The sequence below is a fragment of the Carlito syrichta genome, unplaced genomic scaffold (assembly GCF_000164805.1).
Source record: "Carlito syrichta isolate Samal-C Ts95f unplaced genomic scaffold, Tarsius_syrichta-2.0.1 Scaffold85864, whole genome shotgun sequence".
In the NCBI taxonomy this organism is placed as follows: domain Eukaryota; kingdom Metazoa; phylum Chordata; class Mammalia; order Primates; family Tarsiidae; genus Carlito; species Carlito syrichta.
Genome location: NW_007029960.1, coordinates 928 through 18,156, shown reverse-complemented (window position 1 = coordinate 18,156; position 17,229 = coordinate 928).

Below are 17,229 nucleotides of genomic sequence, written 5' to 3'. Positions count from 1 at the left end.
TGCACTCCAGTCTGGGTGACAGAGTGAGACTCCAAATCAAAAAAAAAAAAAAGAAAGAAATACAGGCTAGATATATGCCTCTTGAATCCACTAGTTATTTACTTAACCTCCAGCAATGTAAACCTTTAGTGAGTTGTTGAATACTTTATGTCAATGCCAGAGCTACTCAGTTAAGCTGACATCAGAAATAGTGAGATGATTAATTGTTCACTGTTGTTTGAACCCAATAAGGCTTGGATATTATGTTATTTGGCAATAGATTTGTGATGTATAGAAAAAACATGATTTAAATTTAAAAAGCTTTAACTTGCTATTCAAATATTCTGCTTTATAAGTTAGCCTGGAATATGTTGAGAATTCTTTTACTTAATCTAAGTCAGTTCCAAAACAATTCAGCGAGGTGATAACAGCAAGAAGTTCTCCCACTCACATCCCCCAACAACAACAATTTGGCAGTTATTCATGCATAAAAATCCTTTGCGAATGTTTAGGGACTCAAGTAGGAGAATGCAAAATAACAGTGAAGACTCAAGTAGGAACATGCAAAACAACAGTGGAGAGTAGTTTTAGAATACCAACCTGTGCCTAAGAGTTAAACTTATCAACCATGGTCCTAGCTATGGACCCAAACATAGCCTCATGTGACTGTGGTCATGTGATTAGTACCATTTGCTAAAGAACCAGTGAGAAGATACACTTTCTCATAACTCAAGTTATAGACTCATTGACCTTGGTCCTGGTTGTGGAACTCAATGCAGCAGCCCGTGACATGGCTCTAGTCTCTCCCAGCAGTGTTCTGGGGAATAGTCTTTCTCCTCCAAGGATCTGGTGGGAGAAGTGCCTGTTGGTGCTCCCAGAAGCAGACTTCTAGACTTTAATCTGATCACCCCCATGATCCGAGTTCTGCCCTGCTCAGTCACAATCCGGGGTAAATTCTTCTGACCTTGGAACACAAAAAGAAGCACATGTTTCCATACTACTAAAGGTACGTCTCTAGATCTAGGTCTGACAATAACCCTGCACTGACTCTGTGACTCAGTTCTAGTCCCCTTTAGCTGTAGTTTGAGGCCAGTCTTGCCTATCCAGGGACGCAACAGAAGCCACAATCCTGTACACCCTCTAACAGGTTCGGACCCAACGGCAGATGCTGAAGCAGACCGTTTTCCTGGCAACAGACCTACTCACCCAAGGTCCTAGGAGAAGACTGGTATATCCCAGGGACCGGACAGAATGCATGCCTGCCAAGGTCCTGATAATAGGCCCTCCAACCACACACCCCATTGCAGACCAAGAAGTAGTTGTGTGACCTGGTTCCAATTCACTTAATTGAAATCCTATTAACTTCTTTCATAGGAATCTAACAAAAGGTCTTTACCTGCCAAAACCTGACTGTAAAGAATGGAATAAGTATTTGCTCTTTCAAACGTAAAGACCAAAGGAAGATTACATGGATTATAAATCAGGCAAACATGACATCACTAGAGATACTAATAAAATTTGTTACCAATGCCAAAGAAATAGAGATTTACAAAATTCTCTGACAAATAATTTTAAATAATCATATTAGAAAAGCTCATAAGCTATAAGGGAAAGCAGATAGACAACAAAACAAAGCCAGAAAAAAATACATGAATGATATTAAAAGTGCTATATAGAAACAACCCATAAAAAAGGACCAAGTAGAAATTCTGAAGCTGAAGAATACAAAGATATAATAGGAAAAAAAAAATTAATAGCTTCAACAGCAGACTTGATGAAGCAAACGAAAGAATTAGAGACCTCAAAGGCATTAATTAAGATTAGACAGAAAAAAAAGAAAAAAAAGGAAAAAGACTGAAGAAAGCACACTGAACCATGGGACACCATCAAGTGAACGAATATATACCTTTTGTAAAATCCAGAAGGAAAAGAATAAGAGAAAATGACCCAAAAAAAACTTATTTAAATAAATAATGAATAAAATTCCGAGTGATGGTAAGGATATAGTCATCTAGATTCATTAAGTACAAATGTTTCCAGTGAAGACTAACATAATGAAGATTATACCAAGGCACATAATAATCAAATTGTCAAAAATTAAAGGCAGAGAGAATTTTAAAAGCAGCAAGAGAGGAGTCAGTCAGACTATGTGAGTCACAGTATGAGTGGGTGAGTGGAAAATTTTGTGTACATGCTGGTGAGTGAGTGGGTGTGTGAGTGACTGAATGAGTGAGGGCTAGGGAGCTAGTGGTCAGGGTTCTCTTGGTGCAGGAGTTGGTGTTGCAGCTGCTGGGTTTGGACCCTAGCAATTCCTGGAATGCAGAAGCTGGGTGCCATTCTTTAAAAAATCAGTGAAACCCTTCCTGGGGAGAAGGTGCTGGGAGAGATTGACTAAGTGGGGGCTCATGAGTAAGGGTCAGGGCTCTTCTGATGAAGCAGCTGGTGCTGCAGTTACTCTGCTTGGTCCATAGTGCTTCCCAGGTTACAGAAGTTGAGCACCATTTTTTTTTAAACAGACAAAATTTTTCCTGAGAAGAAGCAATGGGAAGACACTACGAGCTCCAGGCTCTGCTTCACCACTGCAGCACCTGGCCAGACACTGGCAACGATGGCTGTAAGGAAGCCCAGAGGCAGAGTCCCACTGAAGAAGATGAAAGAGACACCCTACTACCATCTTGAAAAGGGGGTGGGAAAGTGCTCTGACTTGCTTACCACAGAGCAACAGACCTGATCTCTGTGACCAGCAGATCCACTATGCAGGGATTGCTCATGACCCAGAGGGAATATCCTGAAATCACAAACTTCAGAGGGACAGGACAAGTGCTGAGTCTCCGGTGCCCCAGTCCCTACCCTGATCCAGCCACAGGACAAAGGGTATGGCCAGAAAAGGATGAGGAAGATCTCCAAAGAGATCAGTGGTGAGTCCGGAGCTGACCCAACCCCTCTCATCCCCAGCAATCCTCTGAATGTCAGACCTACACAATTGGGGTACAACTGAGAGGGACAAACCCAGGCAGAGCCTGGATGTCAGTTGCAATAGGAAAACTCCATTCCAGAATAGGCCTGACTAGGGCACCACCCGAGAGTACATACCTGGGAAGAGACAATCCCACACCTCTCCACTGGAGGGGATCTCCCTGAACAAACAAGAGTGGGAGGGGAAGACTGCAGTCTGACCACCCTCAGTTCCCCTCCTCCTTCCCTACTCTGGACACTGGGAAGAGAACGAAAGAGGAAGAAGCTCTGCAGGAGATACCAGAGTAGATGAGAGGAACAATTACAGAAACTGCCACCAGAGAACAGGGCTTTTTTTTTTTTTTTTTAATTTTTTTCCCTATGTGTTAGTTCATCTATTTTTTAAAAATATTTTTCTTTTGTGCATGAATGTGTGTAAGACTTTGATCTACATTCCCCCTCCCCCCCTTTTTTCTCTTTTCTTTTTCTTTCTTCTTTTGTTTTTTGTTTTCTGTGTATATGTGAATGATCCAGTGTTCATCTTTCAGGTTTTTTGTTGGAGGAGGTTTGTTTTTGCTCCTTTGTTCTCTTTTTTTCTTTTTTTACTTTAAGGTGTGTGCAGATATATGTGTGAGGGTTCAATCTGAATTCCTTTCTTTTTTTTTCACTCTTTCTCTTTTTCTTCTTCATTCATTTTGTACTAGGTGTGTGTGTGTGTTTTGTTTTCCTGCTTTTTTCTTGTTGTTGTTTGTTTTGTTTTGCTTTGTTATTATTAGAGTTTGTTTTGGGGTGTGTGTACTTCTGTATGTGTATGTGTTCAATTGTTTTTGCTTTGGTTCCTCCTTTCATCGCTCTGTGCTATTTTTCTTTATTTTTTATTCTTGTTCATCTTATTTCATTCTATCTTTCTCTGTTCTCCTTATTGTTGTCACTGTTTCTTGGACTCAGAGAGTACATGCATGTACCCATTGCATCATTACATAAAGTTTTGGTGGGTAGTGGGTCTCAGGGACCACATATCACAAACAGTGAATATTGTGATCTGCAAGCAGTTTCTGAATCCCAGCACCCTGTCCCCTACCTTATTTCACTTTCAAAACTCCAAGAGACAGCAAAGCTTCCCACCTACAGTCCTATTTCAAAATAGAACCAATTCAGGCAAAAAATTAACAGGAGATCCAGAATCTAAACTTGGCACTCAATCGAATGCACTTAATAGATATGTACAGATTATTTCATCCAACAACCACAGAATATATATTCTACTCATCACTATATGGAATGTACTCCAAGATTGATCATATCCTTGACCATAAATCAAACATAAACAAATTCCATAAGCTTAAAATATTGCCATGCCCCTCCTCAGACCACAGTAGAATAAAAATAAGTATTAACACAAAATTTCCCCAAAGGCCACAAGGACATGGACCCTAAACATCATGATGCTGAACAACTACAGGATAAACACTGAAATCAAAGCAGAAATTAAAAGATTCATGGAAACAAATAAAAATGAAGAAAAACTTTACCAAAACTTCTGGGATGCCATGAAAACATTTCTAAGAGGGGAATTTATATCTCTACGAGCACACATCAAGAAAATGGAAAGGTCACAAGTTAAGAGCCTAACAAATCACCTAAGGGAGCTGGAATGAGAAGAACATCAAAACCTCAGCTTTAGAAGAAGAATTCAAATGACCAAAATAACAGCCCAAATATGGGCCATAAAAGACAAAAATAGACGGGCTCGGTGGCTCAGCCTGTAATCCCGCGCCTTGGGATGCTGAGGTGAGTGGATTGCCTGAGCCAGTGGGTTCGAGACCCACCTGGGCAACTTGGTGAGACCTCATCTCTACAATAAATCAAAAAAATTAGCCGGGTGTGGTAGCGCACGCCTATAGTTCCAACTACTTGGAAGGCTGAGGCTGAAGGATCACTGGAGCCCCAGCAAGTCGAGGCTGTGGTGCCGGGAGTGGCCACTGCACTCCAGTCTGGGTGACAGAGTGAGACTCCAACTCAAAAAAAAAAAAAAAAAAGACAAAAATATTGTAGAAAACATCAACAAAACAAAATACTTGTTCTTTGAAGGAATTAGGAAGATTGATGGACCGCTAGCCAGGATGACCAAGAAAAAGAGTGAAAAAGCCCAAATAAGCACAATCAGAAATACAAACGATCAAGTCACAACTGACCCCAAAGAAATACAAAAGATTATCAGAGATAACTATGTACACCTATATGGAAACAAACTTGATAACCTAAATGAAATGGAAGACTTTCTGACATCACACAACCTGCCTAGGTTGAAACAAGAACACATTGATACACTAAATAGAAGAATAACAACTCAGGAAACTGAATATGTCATACAAAAAATACCTACGAACAAAAGTCCTGAAAAGGATGGCTTCCTAGCAGAATTCTACAAAACGTACAAGGAGGAGCTGATACCAATTCTGTTAAAAGTATTTCAGGCAATTGAGAAAAACAGAATTCTCACTAAATCATTTGATGAAGCTAACATCACACTGACACCCAAACCTGGTAAAGATCCAATAAGAAAAAGAGAACTACTGGCCAATATCCCTTATGAACATAGATGCAAAAATCCTCAACAGCAAGATTCTAGCAAATTGGATCCAAAAACATATCTCAAAAATCATCCACCATGACCAAGTAGGCTTCATCCCCAAGATGCAGGACTGGTTTAACATTCGCAAGACATAAATGTAATTAAATACACCAACAGATGGAAAAACAAGAACCACATGATTATATCATTCAGTGCAGAAAAAGCTTTTGATAATATCCAGCATCCCTTCTTGACAAAACCCTTCAGACACCCAGGTACAGAAAGAATATACCTCAAAAGAGTAAATGCCATCTATGATAAACCCACAGCTAACATACTGCTAAATGGACAGAAAATAGAAACATTTCTCCTAAAAACTGGAATAAGACAAGGCTGCCCACTCTCACCCCTCTTGTTTAATATTATGTTGGAAGTCTTAGCTAGAGCAATTAGATAAGAGAAGGAAATCAGGGATATCCAAATAGGAAAAGAGGAAGTCAAGTTATCCCTCTTTGCTGATGATATAATGCTATACCTCAAAAATCCAAAAAATCTGTCAGTGACCTGCTTGCAGTGATAAAGGACTTTGGCAATGTCTCAGGGTACAAAATAAATGTGCAGAAGACAGTTACATTCTTATGTATCAACAACAAGCAGGTAGAGAACAAAATAAAAAACACAATCCCATTCACAATAGACACACACAACACACACACACACACACACACACACACACACACACACACACACACACACGGAAATACCTCAACATATTCCTAACCAGAGAAGTGAAAGAAGACACAAACAAATGGAAAAATATTCCATGCTCATGGATGGGAAGAACCAACATTGTTAAAATGTACATCCTACCAATGGCAATCTACAGATTCAACACAATACCCATGAAGTTACCAACATCACTATTCTCAGACCTGGAAATCACAATACAGAAATTCATATGGAAACACCACAATAGCCAAAACAATCCATCAAAAAGAAACAAAGCAGGAGGTATCACACGCTCAGTTTTCAAACTGTATTATAAGGCTACAGTAATCAAAGCAGCCTGGTACTGGTACAAGAACAGGTATATAGGTGAATGGAACAGGATAGAGATTCTGAAAGCAAAGCTTTAATTTCTCAACAAATTCGTCTTTGACAAAATCTCCAAAAACAACCACTGGGGAGAAGGGAACCTATTAGGTAATGGTGCTGGGAAAACTGACTGATCACATGCAAAAGATTGAAACAGGACCCCTAACTATCACCATACACAAAAATTAACTCTAAATGGATCAAAGACCTAAATGCAAAACCTCAAACTATAAGAATCTTAGAAAACTCAGGAGACACCCATGTGGAAATTGGAACTAGCAACCAATTCCTGATCAAAACCCTAAATGCCTATATCATAAGAAATAAGATAGACAAGTGGGACCTCATCAAACTGATGAGCATCTGTAAAGCAATGGAAACCATCAAGACAGTGGGGAGACAGCCTACTGAATGGGAAAAAAATATTTTCCAACTGTATATCTGACAAAGGCCTAACATCTATAATCTACAAGGAACTCAAATGTGCCAAAAGGAAGAAAACAAACAGCCCCATTAAAAAGTGGACAAAAGACATTAACAGCCACTTCTCAAAAGAATATATGGGCAGCCAACACACATAAAAAAGTGCTCAGCTTCACTCATCATCAGAGAAATGCAAATCAAAACATATTGAGATACCACCTGAAAGAAGTTGGGTGCCAGTAATGACTCCACACCCGGCCAGGACCAAGAGATTTATTAAAGTGGCTGTTACAGAGGGGATCTGTAATGGGAAAAAAGAAAAAGAGAGAGAGAAAGAGAGAGTAAGAGAGAGAGAGGAAGTGGGAGAGAGGCGGGGAGAGAGCTGCAGAGAGGGAGAGAGCGACAGAGAGAGAGAGAGAAAGAGAGACCGAGAGAGAGAAAGAGAGGAGAGAGAGAAAGAGAGACCGAGAGAGAGTTGCGGGGAGAGGGCTGTATTTATCAGCCTGGCAGGGGCCGGAAGGGGCCGTGCCATGTTCCTGTTGGAGGAGCTGCATGGGAGTAGGGTGGGGCCAACGCTGTGTTATAGTCCTATTGGACGCATAACAAAGCTGGCTACAGATTGGAGGCTTGCAGGTTTGAAATTCGCACGCTGGGAAAGTTTGAAATTCGCACTTGCAGGGAATTGTGCTCACAGAAGCTGGGACCTAGGGCCTTTGTTGTCTGGTGTGCCAGCGCCATTTTGGGAGCTGCCCCTCTGGTCGCTTTCTGCACCCTTCACCACCTAACCTAAGTAAGAATGGCCATCATTAATAAAACAAACAGCAGCAGATGCTGGAGAGGATGTGAGGGAGAAGGAAACTTTCTGCACTGCTGGTGGGAATGCAAACTAGTAAAACCTCTTTGGAAGACAGTGTGGCGATTTCTGAAAGAACTAGAAATTGACCTTCCATATGACCCAGCAATTCCCCTATTGGGAAGATACCCAGAGGAATTCAAGTCTTCCTTCAAAAAAGATACCTGCACATGCATGTTAGTTGCAGCTCTAGTCACAATCACAAAAACATGGAACCAACCATGTTGTCCATCGAAACTGACCTGATAAAAAAAATGTGGTACATATACACAATGGAATATTATGCTACCATAAAGAAGGACAAACATATGGACTTCACTGCAACTTGGATGGATTTAGAGTCTATCATACTCAATGATCTATCACAGAAACAAAGAACAGAGTACCATATGTTCTCACGCATACGCAGACCTTGAAAAATTATCATAATACTATAAGAAAGGAATTGGGAGTAGTGGGAAACTGCCAGGGGAGAGGGGGTGGGATTTTCAGTTATGGGAAACTGCAAGGGGAGTGGGGGTCACATCTCATCAACAAAGGTACCTGCATAATGAATATCTGTATACCTACCTCTGAATCTTTAAAATAAAAAATAAAAAAATAGCAAGAGAAAGGTGACTCATCACATACAAAAACACATTCATAAAGCTATCAGAAAATTTCTCTGCAGAAACCCTGCAGGACAAAAGGGTGTGGGATGATAATTTTTAAGTGCTGAAAGAAAAAAAGCCAAACAAAAATATTACACCTGGCAAAGCTGTGCTTCAAAAGTAAAAAAAAAGATAAAGACATTTCCCGACAAGCAAAAGGTGAGAGAGTTTTTCATGACTAGACCTTCCTTATAAGAAATGTTAAAGAAAAGTTTTCAGGATGAGAAAAAAAGATACTAATAACAGCACAGATACACTTGAAAGTATAAAACTCTGATACACGTTAACACAGTCAAATGCAGAATAATCTAATACTATAATGGTGATGTGTAATCGGAAAGAAATTGAAAAATTTACAAATATGTGGAAATTAAACAACATAATTTTGAACAATGAATGGATCAATAAAATTGGATACAATAACATATCTTTATACAAAACAAAATTTAAAAAAGTAAACACAACATACCAAAACTTGTGGTTTGCATAAAAGCAGTTTTAAGAGAAGAGTTTATAGCAATGGATGCCTACTTTAAAAAAAAAAAAAGGTAAGATCATAAATAAACAATTTAATGTCACATCTCAAGGAACTAGGAAAAGAATAAACTAAGGCCAAAGTTAGCACAAGGAATAAAATAATAAAGACTAGAGCAAAAATAAACAAGAGATTAGTATAGAAGAACTCACTGATACTGAGCTGATATTCTGAAAGATCAATGAACTTTACAAAACTGTAGCTAGACTAATCAATAAAATAATGAAAATAGACTCTAATAGTCAGTGAAAGAAACGATATTACAACCAATTCCACAAAAATATGAATAAATGAAAAATAATATGAAAAAAGAATTATGAAAAAGAATAACTAGTATGATCAGTTATATATCAATAAATTGGATAATTTAAAAGAAATTGCTAAATTCCTGACACCATATAACGTTGACTGAATAGAGAATAAAAATTACACGGTAATCTCAATAGATGCAGGAAAAGCATTTGACAAAATTGAACATCTTTTTCATGATAAAAACTCTCAACAATTTAGGAATATAAAGAATACACTTCAACATAATAGAGATCATATATGACAGGCCCACACCTAACAGAATGCTCAATGGTGAAAGATGAAAGTTTTTCCTCAAAGATCAGAGACAGGACAAGGTATCAACTGTTATTATAATTATTTAACATAATACTGAAATTACCAGAGCAATTATGCAAAGAGAAATACAAGGCATCTAAATCAGAAAGGAAGAAGTAATGCTGTTTCTGAAGATGACATAATCTTATGTCTAGGAGGCCCAAAAGAGTTCATGAAAAAACTGTAAGAATTAATAAGTGAACTCTTCAGAGTTGCAAGATTTAAAATAAACTTACAAAAAATTCATTGTGCTTCTATACATACAAGTTTTCTGAAAACAAATAAGAAACAATTTTATTTATAATAGAATCAAAAATAAAATAGTAAGGAGTTAATTTAACCAAGGAGGTAAAAGATTTTTACATTGAAAACTATAAAATATTTATGAAAGACATTAAAGAATAAGTATACATGGAAAGATGTAACTTGTTCATGAATTAGAAAATTTAATATTGTTAGTGTTCATACTACTCACAATAATTGAAAGAGTCATGTTTAATGGCATTTTTCATAGAAATAGAAAAAAATCCTAAAACTTGTAGGGAACCATGAAAAAGTAAAGCCCTTGAGAAAAAATAAAAATTAAGGTGGAACCATTATACTTCTGGATTTTAAAATATATTTCAATGCTATGGTAACCAAAACAGTGTGGTACTAGTATAAAAACAGACATATAAACCAATGGAACAAAATAGAAAGCCTAAAAATAAACTTAAGCATATATGGTCAATTAATTTTGACAAAGGCACTGAAAATATATGGTAGAAAAAGAAAATTCTTTCTAATAAATGGTGTTGAGAAAACTGCATATCCACATGCACAAGAATGAATTTGAACTCTTACACCACACATAAAAATTTGCTCAAAAATGACTGAAGACTAAAATTTGAAAATTTAGAACTTCTTAAAAAGTAGGAAAAAAACTTTTTGGCATTGGTGTTGGCAATGTTTTTTTAAATATGACGTCAAAAGTGCAAACAAAAAAAGCCAAAAATACACTAAGAAGCTTCTGCACAGCAAGTGAATCAATCAAGTGAAAAACAACCCATGGCATTGGAAAAATATTTACAAACCATATAGTTGGTAAGGAACAACAGTCAAAATATGCAGGAAATTCGTTTCATTTAATTTCAAAAAGCAAATTACTTAAAACTCAACAAAAAAACAAATTTTGCCAAAGAAACAGGCAACAAATACATGAACAGATGTTCAACATCACTAATCACCATGGAAATGCAAATTAAAACTACAGTGAGTTATATATGTTAGAATGACTAATATCAAAAAGACACAATATAATGATGTAAACTAAAACTACAATGAGATATCTCCTTACACCTGTTAGAATGGGTATTATAAAAATAATAATAATAACATGCTGGTGATGAGGTGGAAAAAGGAACCCTGGCACATTGTAGGGGGGAATGTAAATTAGTACAGTCATTATGGAAAGCAGTATGGAGTTTTCTTGGAAAATTTTAAAAAAAACTACCCATATGATCCAGCATTTCCACCTCTGAGAATATATATTCAAAAGAACTGAAATTAGAATCTCAAAAAGATATCTGCCCTCCCATGTTAATTGCAGCATTATTAATAATAGCCAAGGTATGGAAACAAATTGTTCATTGATGGAAGAATATGCAAAGAAAATGTGAGATACATAGTTGAGAGACAGATACGATGTAGCTATAGATAGATATTTGCACATCTATCTACACAAGACGGTGACTATTATTCAGTTTTAAATAAGAAGACCCTGCCATTTGAGACAATATGGGTGAACCTGGGGGACCATTATGCTAAGTGAGATAAGCCAGACACAGTAAGACAACTACTATATGATCTCACACATACGGAATCTAAAAAAATCAAATTCATAGAAACAGTGTATAGAATGGTAATTGTCAGAGGCTGGGGGTTGGAAAAATGAAATTTTGCTCAAATAGTTTAAAGCTTCCGTTATAAGATGATAACTTCTGGGCTTCTAAAGTAACAGCGAACTGACTAGTTAATAACACTGTATTGTATACATGAAATGTGCTAAGACAGAAGATTTTAGGTGTTTTTTACCAGAAATATTTAAAAGAGTGGAAGAAACGCTAGTTAGCTTGATTGTGTTAAACATTTGCATGCATACATATATCAAATCATCACATTGTACATCTAAAATTTTTGTTGTCAATTATACCTCAATAAAGTTGGCAAAAATAAAGCACTGCAGCCTAATGTTCCTCTATGATTTTAACTCCTCATCTGAATCTTGGTGCCTAAAATTCACATTAATGCAGAGAACAAGAAACAAAAAAGTGGAACAAACTATTCCACTCCTCTACTGGACTCAGTGCATCAAACCTTTTCCTACACATGGCATGCCTCCATTTCTTTGGTGATTAGAAATGATTTCTGTTCAATACCACGATCTATATCTTCCTTTTTGGGAGATCAGAGAGGTGAAGAGTGAAACATAATAAAAATGAATCTAATGTTTATGATCTTGATTAAAAGGCAAAGCTAAGGAATAAAAACTACATCTGGTTGATAGAAGATAATGGATAGTGAAGAGGTGAACTTTAAAGAGAATATGCAGAAATATCATATGATGTGAGATTACACTGTATTATTTGGATGGAAGATATATGATTCCTGACATTTGTCCAGACTCATAAACTACATTACTAAGAATGAGCTTGAATGCCCACAAACTAAAAATAAAATAACACACAAAGCATGGTGGGGAATCTTAAGAAAGAACGCAGCTGTGACAAGTGAATCTAACTTTATTTTAAATATATGACATAACTGTAGCGAAAGGGTTGAAATAAAACTACAAGAGCAAAGATCACTTTGCAAAATGATGTTTTGAAAATAAATTAAGACAAATTAAACTCTATAAAAAACCTGTCCTCAAAATTTAGTTGGTAAACTTATCTTTAATTATGACAGATTAACAATCCTACTTTATGTGTAGAAGGGGCTGAACAAATAACTATGAATGATAAATGTTGGGAGTCAGATTTCTCACTCTCAGAGAGAGAAGTTACAGATAGGCAAGAGAAAAGTCTTGTCTGAACCCCGGGCTCCTGAATTAACATTGAAGATATCAGTATAAACTGCTGTTTAGCTATATGGAGATACACAGATAAATAGATGATAGATATAGGTTGGCAGGCATACACTGATAAAAAGATAGATCACAAGTTAGTGTAAACACATGAATTACCTGACTTTTTCCTTTAAAAGGACTTAAATGCAGTGATACTCTGGTAGAAATCAGCATACCCAGTGTTCAGATCTTAACTTAAAAATAACATGCACTAATAAAAATAACCAGAGTTATTGAATAAAATGACTGATTCTAGGACTGGAGCAGGGAAAACATAAGGTAAGATGAACATATCCTATAGTACTGAAATCTAAGAAAGTGCTAAAAAAAAAAAAATGGAGAAACATCAAAGGAACACATAAATTAATCCTAAAGGTTCCTCAGGGAAGGTTCCTCGCTGAAACTGTTTCATCAAAAACAAAACAAAAGTGATATATTATGGGATTACAAGACCAAATATTTTGTGTGTGTGTGTGTGTGTGTGTGTGTGTGTGTGTGTGTGTGTGTGTGTGTATCGCAGTAAGTTCATACTAAGAGAAAGTATTAAGTAAATGAGAGGGAGAGAAAACCCCTCCATATAGAAAAAGATTTCTGATACTGTATGGTATACTCTCTGCTCAAAGCAGGGAACATTGAATGGAAAAAAGGTAACTTTATAGTGATGAAAACTGGCAGATATTACCTTAAACAAATGATTAGCACTGTCAGTGATGTCATAAAGATACAATACAACTCATGGTCTGATATGATTAGGAAGGTGCATTGCCTGTGTGATATTCTCTGAAACCCCTCACTCAAGTCTAATCATTAGAAAAAGTTTAGACAAACTCAAATTGAGAAACATTCTGCAAAATACTAACCAGTCGTTCTCAACATTTTCAAGGAAATGAAAAACAAAGAACGATTGAGAAATTGTCACTGAGTAGAAGAGAATGACAGAGGAAACATGACAATGAAGTCCAATATTGTAACGTGAAATAAAAAAAGAATGTCAGTGGAAAAACTAGTGAAGCATGAATAGATGCTAGACTTTATACTTTGAATATGAAATGGAATATAATGACAGATTAAATCACCTAATTAAAAACTAAAGGAGCCGGGCTCGGTGGCTCAGCCTGTAATCCCGCGCCTTTGGGAGGCTGAGGTGAGTGAATTGCCTGAGCCCCTGGGTTCGAGACCTGCCTGGGCAGCGAGACCTCATCTCTACAATAAATAAAAAAATCAGCCGGGTGTGGTGGCACATGCCTGTAATTCCGGTTACTTGGAAGGCTGAGGCAGAAGGATCGCCGGAGCCCGGCAAGTCGAGGCTGCGGTGGCTGGGAGCAGCCACTGCGCTCCGGTCTGGGCCACAGAGTGAGACTCTAACTCAAAATAAATAAATAAATAAAAATTTTAAAAAATTAAAAATTAAGGAAAATATTTTCTCTACACATCTGAGTTTAGTGTGAATAAATATTTAATCTCTCTACAAATAAATGCATTTTTCATTGTTCACTGCATAGTTTTGTTAAAAATTTACACTGCTGTTTAGGCCAATGCTTATAATCATCACTTGAGAAAATATTTTAGAAGATTACCACTCATGGCAAAAGATATTTTCATGCATTATTTGTAATCTATTTTAACCTTATGTTAGATACCCTGAACACTGTGACTTTAAAATATATTTTGACATCTAAAGGGCAAATTCTCTCATTACCTTTTCATTTGAAATTGTCTTGAGTAGTTGTTCAAGCATATTCTTTCAGAAGTATTACAGAATCATTTTATTAAATTTTATGTAAATCTCATTGAGTCCTATAATAGGAAAACATGTATTGAATTCAACTTAGAGAGATTTGGTTGATTTAAAAACATATAATCTCTGGAGTCCAAATGCATGACAAATTTATTTTATAGTTTTAAAAATCATAACTCTTGAATATGTTTAAGTTTTTTCTTAGATAACATAATTTTTGACATTTTTCTCACTGCTGTGGGTAATGTTATTTCACATCATTTTTTTGTCACTCTAATTTTATAAACTGATTTTTGTTCATTTATTTCACAATAAAACATTTAGCTGAACCACTTATTATTTCTGATACATGTTCAGCTGATTATCATATGATTTTCAATATAGATAATCCTACCACCTGTAGAGTGAAAAAAAACCATCACTCTTTTCTTATAATAGTTACATTCATATACATTTTCCTGGAAAATTGCATTGCCTACTACTTTCAGAACATGGTAATAGCTATAACAATTCCCCCTGGTAATAATTTTGTTCTAAACTTCAATTTGGTCACCTATGGAATCAACCATACTGCCCATCAAAAGAGGACTGGATTTTAAAAATGTGGTACATATATGCGATGGAATATTACACAGCCATAAAGAAGGACAAATTTATGAATGTCGTAGTAATTTGGATGAACTTAGAGTCTATAATACTGAGTGATCTATCACAGAAACAAAGAATTGAGTACCACATGTTCTCACTCATAAGCAGACTTTGAACAATTAACATAATACTATAAAAAAGGTATTGCCAGTAGTTGGAAACTACCAGGGGAGAAGGGAGGGTGGGATTGGCAGTAGTGGGGAACTGCCAGGGGAAGAAGGACACACCTCATCACCAAGGGGACCTGCATAATGAACATTTGTATATCTAACCTTGAATTGTACCCCATATCATCAAAATAAATTAAAAAAAAAAAAGGTTTCATGGTTTCAAGGTATTGCTTGCTTACTTGATTTGTTTGCTTTGCTTATGCCATCTATATTTCATTTTTGTGGATTACAAAAATAATCTCAGCTCCTATAATTTTATCAGTGGACTTCTCAAGATTTTTGTTTTGTTTAAGTTATCCCTCTACCTATTAACAAGCGTTGAGAAGGAAAGAATGCAAAACACAGTGTCTCTATTATTAAAGGACTTCAGCTGTTTCTGAATTTTACTCCTCCTTCTCCATGCCAGTATTGGTTGAATGCTAACTTTCACCTGCCAGAGACTAGTCAGCAATCGTGAGTTTATCCTGAGTTTATTCTAAGGATATTAGAAGCAAAACAAATCATGAGAGCCATAGAGAGTACGGATTATTTTTACTACTAACCCCTTCTTCTTTATTGATATTTTAATAGGGGGTTGCTAAAAAAGTTAAATAGAATATCAGCAGGATAGTAAACTAAAATATCTTATTACAAGATACGAATAGCTTCCAAGTCATAAAATCCAGTTCACATTTTCTAGTTTCTACAGTCCCTGACTAGACAGTACTTATAATGAACATATTCTTTTTCTAAAATGACCCTCATCTTTCATAGTGTAAAACAATAGTATTCTGATTTATTTGTTTTATGTTGGTTTTTCTTTTCCATTTCCATTGTCACATACTTCTACAGCTGCTCTTTAAATATTGAAATACTTACTTCTAGTCCTTTTTAAACCCCTCCCCATCTTTTCTTCTCTCTTTCTCTCACTTGCTCACATTCACACTCTCACTCTTGCTCTCTAGCTCTCATATATATACGTGTATATATGTACTCATATATAGATGGATGTGTATATGTGTATATATATATATATAATATATAGTTGCATATATATGTATTCCTACAAAGAGATTCTATTCTCACCTTCCTTAATTTGTCATTTTAGAGCTACATCAAGCTAAAAATGTCCCAGACTAACATTATTTTGTTCTTTTCCAAATCTAATCCTTTTAAAAACATATTATTTCAGAAATTACAACTTCTTTTCAACTGACTGCTCAAGCAGAAACTTGAATGTCATTATTTGTATTCATGTTTATTTGTCATATGTGCCCTCCCCAAATCTTTCATGCTTATTAACTCCTTTATAGATTTCTTGCCATCACCCTAGTCCATGTTCCAACTTGGTCATATGTGGATTATCAAAATACCCTTCCTTTTCCTGCCTCCACTCTAGTTCACTGCCGATCTTTTCTTCCCAGTGTAGGCACAATTGAAATAGTATTTTTAGTATAAATCTGATAATAATCTTCCTGGTTAAATTGCCTAATGACTTTTAATTTTTATGAGCTGAAAAAATAACTTTGAAGACCTCTTAAGTTATTGCACCTATATTTCACTCACATCTCATTCTGTAAATGCATTACTGATTTCCTGTAATTCAACTATGATGGACCACCTTTTGTTTCCTGAATGCAGCACACTCCCCTTCAAGAGTGAAATATTTCTTCCTATTTCTAATTCATGGGAGTAGCTTCCCACTACATTTTATGCTCACATAGTTTCCTGTACCTCTATCTTTATTTGTTATACGTTACTTGACTTTTAATATCTATAATTGCCACCAATTAGATTTTATTCCACTTCAGTTTTAAGCATTTAAATTAATTGTACTCTTACTACACTTGTTTTCCATACTTTTTTTTTTTTTTTTTTTGAGTTGGAGTCTCACTCTGTCACTCAGACTGGAGTGCA